General features: G+C 40.2%; 1 pseudogene; it reads left to right on the plus strand.

Annotated features, from left to right (window-relative positions):
* The first annotated feature begins 3,058 nt into the window (after positions 1-3,058).
* On the plus strand, positions 3,059-4,216 carry LOC131478596 (trafficking protein particle complex subunit 2-like; annotated as a pseudogene).
* The last annotated feature ends 1,788 nt before the right edge of the window (positions 4,217-6,004 follow it).

Raw genomic sequence — 6,004 nt, forward strand, 5'->3', positions numbered from 1 at the left:
CCGGGGTCCCATATGGGCGCTGGTTCTAATCCCGGCAGCTCCACTTCCCATCCAGCTCCCTGCTTGTGGCCTGGGAAAGCAGTTGAGGACGGCCCAATGCATTGGGACACTGCACCCGCGTGGGAGACCCGGAAGAGGTTCCTGGTCCCGGCATCGGATCGGCGCGCATCGGCCTGTTGCGGCTCACTTGGGGAGTGAAACATCGGATGGAAGATCTTCCTCTCTGTCTCTCCTCCTCTCTGTATATCTGGCTGTAATAAAATGAATAAATCTTTAAAAAAAAAAAGAATTTTCATCATTTTACTTGAAACTCAGAGAAAGAGAGTAAGAAAGAGAGAGAGAGAGAGAGAGAGAGAGAGAGAGAGTCAAAGTGATAGATCTCCTTTTGCTGGATCACCCTCCAAAATATCATGATGGACTGTTGAAGCTGGAAGTCAGGGGCTTCCTCTAGTTCTCCCACTTGGATGAGCAGACCAAGGCCTTGGTCCACCCCCCACTGCTTTCCCAGGTATCAAGCAGGATGCTGGATTGGAAGTGGAACAAGCTGGACATGAACTGGAACCAATATGGATTGCTGGTGCTTCAGGTGCAGGATTAGCATGCCATGCCACTCTACTGGCACCCTCATTGGAAAAGTTTTTATTGTGTAATTATAGTGATTTTGTTCTGCACCCCACAGTACTGGCATATAAACATGCTGTTCATCAAGATCATCTTATCAAAAGTGGATATTGGCAACTCCAGTCTTTGTGATAGTTACTAAGTATCATTTTTTCATATTTTTAAATTCATTGTACATTTGTCAATCAACATATACATTGTATTTTTTATATCTTCCCATATCCCTGTACTTTATAAAGATGCTTTAATTTATTTTCTGTTTATTGTTGGTATATAGTCATTAATTAATGCTTTCAGTTATTTTAATTTATTTCCATATTTACTTATGGTGGTGCTGATTTTTCTCTCAGATTCTGTTATTGAGTCTTCCACCTGATCTAGCTACATGTTCTCTCTTTATATCATATTAACACATTTTTGTCCATCATTATAATTTTATCAAGGACTCCTAGTTATTTTAGAATGGCATTAATAAATGGGTGTTAAATGTGCTCATTGCTACTGTTGGGCTCGCTCCTTGGCTTATCACATGATAATATTTTCAATCATCTGTCTATTCTCACTGTAACATGTGATATTCACTACCTTTTCTTTGAAAAGTTACTCTATTGATTTCTGGCATAATATTTTTTTGGTTCTTTTTCTTTTATACTTGCTCTTGCTTTCCCTCACTTAAAGCGTGTTTCATTTCTAAAGTCACTAAATGTGTACCAAAAAGTTTCCCTTCATAACTATAGTCTCACTACAATAATTGACCTCAGACAAACCCACACTTTAAAATGACCTTAATGTGGTCGTAAATATCCAATGATTTATCAATAGTCAATAGCGGTCTCTGTAATAACATATTCTTATACAAACGGAGGTTCTCTCATTTCCTACAGGTATCTCAAAATCTTGTAAGACATTTCATTATCATTCAATCTCTAGAGCTGACTTCTCTGAACAAACCTGAATCCCTTATTGTTGCCTCTATTTTACCACTATATATATATTTTTAAAGATTTATCTATTTTTATTACAAAGATATACAGAGAGGAGGAGAGACAGAGAGGAAGATCTTTCGTTCAATGATTCACTCCCCAAGTGAGCCGCAACAGGCCGATGCGCGCCGATCCGATGCCGGGACCAGGAACCTCTTCCGGGTCTCCCACGCGGGTGCAGTGTCCCAATGCATTGGGCCGTCCTCAACTGCTTTCCCAGGCCACAAGCAGGGAGCTGGATGGGAAGTGGAGCTGCCGGGATTAGAACCAGCACCCATATGGGATCCTGGAGTGTTCAACGTGAGGACTTTAGCTGCTAGGCCACGCCGCCGGGCCCCTTACCACTGTATTTTTAACAAGTAAAAGCAAACCTGTAATCTTTGACTTATTTTATTATTTCTACCATTCAAATAAGCAATAATTCCGATAGATTTTATACCTCCTAAATTAGGAATCTAGTTTATTTTCCTCATCTCTAATTTAAGCTTCTATCACGTAGTTTAATAGTTCCTTACATAGGTACTGGTTGTTCTTTTTCCATATGTCTTTATTTTTAGAATATGTACTATGTGTTCACTTTCGCATATATTTCAGATGTACAATGTGTAATGTTTGATGTGAATATGAACAGTGGAAAGATTAGTGTATATGAACAACTAATATGTCCATTATTTGCCATAGTTACCTTTGATAAGGGAGTTAAGACGGCAAACAATTACTCCCTTAGCAAATTCCAAATGCAAGCATTGTTATAGTTTTTCTGCTCTATATTAACGCTTTAGACTTATTTACACAAGTATGATTTCATACCACTTTACCTAGCCCAATCCCTTTCCTGAGTTTGATAATTAGCATTCTATTCTGTGTTTCTGTATATTTTTGTACATATTTTTAACATTTCATTTAAAATTGATATACGGGGCCTGGCGCGATAGCCTAGTGGCTGAGGTCATCGCCTTGGATGCAGGGATCATATGTGGGCGCAGGTTCTAGTCCTGGCAGCCCTACTTCCCATCCAGCTCCCTGCTTGTGGCCTGAGAAAGCAGTTGAGGATGGTCCAAAGCCTTGAAACCCTGCACCCACGTGGGAGACCTGGAGAAGGCTCCTGACTTCTGGTTCGGATTGACTCAGCTCTGACCATTGCAGCCACTTGAGGAGTGAATCATCAGGGAAGATCTTTCTCTCTGTCTCTCCTGTCTGTGTAACTGCCCTTCCAATGGAAATAAATAAATCTTTTAAAAAATAAATAAAATTGAGATGTGACAGCTCTGGAGTCCCGCCTAAGTGAGGGACCCAGGGCTTGCAGCGGAGGCCTGCTGAGCTTTTGCGTTGTCTGCGTCTTGCTACAGGCTTTGAATGAAACCTGTTATAGACGAGCAGAGTATCTCGAGTTTCTGACACAAGAAAAAGGGTTAACATTTGCCCAGCTCTGTTGAAGCAGTAAATTGAAGACAATGTTTGGAAGCTTCTACTTTGCAATTGTCAACCACTATGATAATCCAGTTTTTTTTTAAAGATTTTTATTCATTTTATTACAGCCAGATATACAGAGAGGAGGAGAGACAGAGAGGAAGATCTTCCATCTGATGATTCACTCCCCAAGTGAGCCGCAACGGCCGGTGCTGTGCCGATCCGAAGCCGGGAACCAGGAACCTCTTCCGGGTCTCCCACACGGGTGCAGGGTCCCAAAGCATTGGGCAGTCCTCAACTGCTTTCCCAGGCCACAAGCAGGGAGCTGGATGGGAAGTGGAGCTGCCGGGATTAGAACCGGCGCCCATATGGGACCCCGGGGCTTTCAAGGCGAGGACTTTAGCCGCTAGGCCATGCCGCAGGGCCCGATAATCCAGTTTTTGAAGTGGAGCTTTTGCCAGCTGGAAAAGCAGAATCCAGGGGCTCGGCTCCGTGGCCTAGCGGCTGAAGTCCTCGCCTTGAACGCACCAGGATCCCATATGGGCGCAGGTTCTGATTCCAACTGCTCCACTTCCCACCCAACTTCCTGCTGTGGCCTGGGAGAGCAGTCGAGGATGGCCCAAGGCCTTGGGACCGTGCACCCGCGTGGGGGACCTGGAGGAAGTTCCTGACTCCTGGCTTCGGATCGGAGCAGCACTGGCGGTTTCGGTCACTTGGGGAGTGAACCATCAGATGGAAGATCTTCCTCTCTGTCTCCCCTCCTCTCTGTATATCCGCCTTTCCAATAAAGATAAATAAGTCTGTAATTAACTATGTAAAGATTGTCAACAACAATAAAATAGGTAAAAAAAAAAAAAAAAAGCAGACTCCAAAGATGATCATCGCCATCTGAACCAGTTCATAGCACATGCAGCCCTGGATCTGGTAGATGGAGATGTGGCTGTCAAACAACATGTGCTAGGAAACTGTGGACAAGTTCAATGAGTGCTTTGTGTCTGCCTTTATCACCACAGGGCGTATGAAATTTATTATGCTTCATGGTATAAGCCAAGAAGATGGAATAAAGGACTTCTTCACTGATGTCTCGGATTTCTATATAAAGTTTGCGATGAACCCATTTTATGAACCCAATTCTCCTATTTGATCCAAGTGCATTTGACAGAAAAGTTCAGTTTTTCAGAAAGAAACACCTTTTAAGCTGAATGCAGAAACATTTCAAAATAAACAGTGCTGCTGCAATGGGTATATTCGGGAATGTGTACATTGGAAATAACTTGATGAATTAACCTGGAAAAGGGACACTTGCAGTCTGTGTATCTAAACGTAATGTAATAGAATTCCCTTTATCTTTAAAAATAGCATATGGTTTCATGTCACTTATCAATATATCATCTTGGCATGTGAACAAAATGATGTTGAAGAGCTCTTTATCAATAACCTGGAAATATTTTTATTTTGAAACTTGAGAACAAGCTTTTTTTTTCCTTTACTACTTCAGATAAGTAAATCTGAATGTAATAATACAAAAATAAACATCACCAACTATGGAAGCGGAATGAAATTGATAGCATGCATGCTGACTGACTTATGCATTTAAATGCTAGAAACGTTTAAAGGCAACGTACACCACTCTACCCAAGAAGCTGAAGAAAACATGTTTTGTGAGGTGCTAAATGTCACTGTTTCCCTGCCTTCGTCAAGCTGTAATTAGGGGTCTTGCTAGAATTCTTGAGTCTTGAATCCATGTTTGTAAAATGGAGCCTGGCCCCAGAGTTCTAGGTCATCAGGAAATATGTTGCTTCTTCCCTTTTTATGTCCACGTATTTCTACTTGCTCCTAGTATACCACATCAAGTGAATCTGGATTCATTAAAAGTTGCAAGGCAGTTACAGAATTATGATTAAAGAAAAGGTGGAATCACATTCGTATTTGTACTCCTAGTCTTTTTCCATTTGAGGGGCCTGGGACTGGCCTCTTCTGTTTTGTAATTCAATGTGTGATCATATTCTAAAACAGTATGTGTCCATTGAAAATTAATCAGGTAATACAATCAGATTTTTTTTCTGTGTTAATTGTAAGCACTTGAAGAATTTTGTTTTGGAAAAACTTCAAGGTGATTCTAATCTTGATCTAATCCTTGAGTAAAGTAGCTACTATCCTTTTTTACCTTATTGATGTAATTTCTTAAATAATGATGGTTGTTCAAGACAAAAAATAAGTTTGAGATGCTATCGGGCTTTTAAGTATTTTTATGTGTTTGATATTAACTACCACGTACCAGAGAAAACATATGATATTGATCTTTTTGACACTGGCTTATTTTAATAAACTCAACTTCTTTCTTGTTACAACTGTTTTGCTGCAAAATAAAGGATTTCATTTTTCATGGCTTACTAATATTCCACACTGTATATTTTTTTTCACATTTTCTATAACTGGGCATCAGTTGGTATCTAGATTGATTCCATATCTTAACTATTGTGAATTGAGTTGTAGTAAACATGGGGAGTACAAAGAACTATCCCACATGCTGATTTCATTTCTTGTAGACAAAATCCAAGGAGCAAAATGGCTGGACCAAACAATAGATCTAACTTCTGATTTCTGAGGAATGCAATAATGTTTTCTATAACGTTTTTACTAATTTGCATTCCCTGCAACCATGTATTAGAGTACCTTTTTCTCTGCATTCTTGCTAACATTTATTTATTTTTTAATGGGAGGGGGGTGTTGTTTATTGGATGATAACCATTCTAAGCAGAGTGAGTGGAGTGAGGCAAAAACTTATTGTGTGCGTTCGCGTGTGTGTGTGTGTGTGTGCTTGTGCATGCGTATGTGTGTATGTTATGTGTTTTACTTTTTTATTTTTAAAAAAGTTAATATAAAGATAATAGACTTTATGTACTTCTTAGATAAAATTTCAAGAGGAGAAACATACTTGCTCCCTTCCTCCCAGCACCCTCCTTGCCTTTCTTTCCTTCCTTCAATTT

This window comes from Ochotona princeps, chromosome X (assembly GCF_030435755.1).
Source record: "Ochotona princeps isolate mOchPri1 chromosome X, mOchPri1.hap1, whole genome shotgun sequence".
NCBI classification, from domain to species: Eukaryota; Metazoa; Chordata; class Mammalia; order Lagomorpha; family Ochotonidae; genus Ochotona; species Ochotona princeps.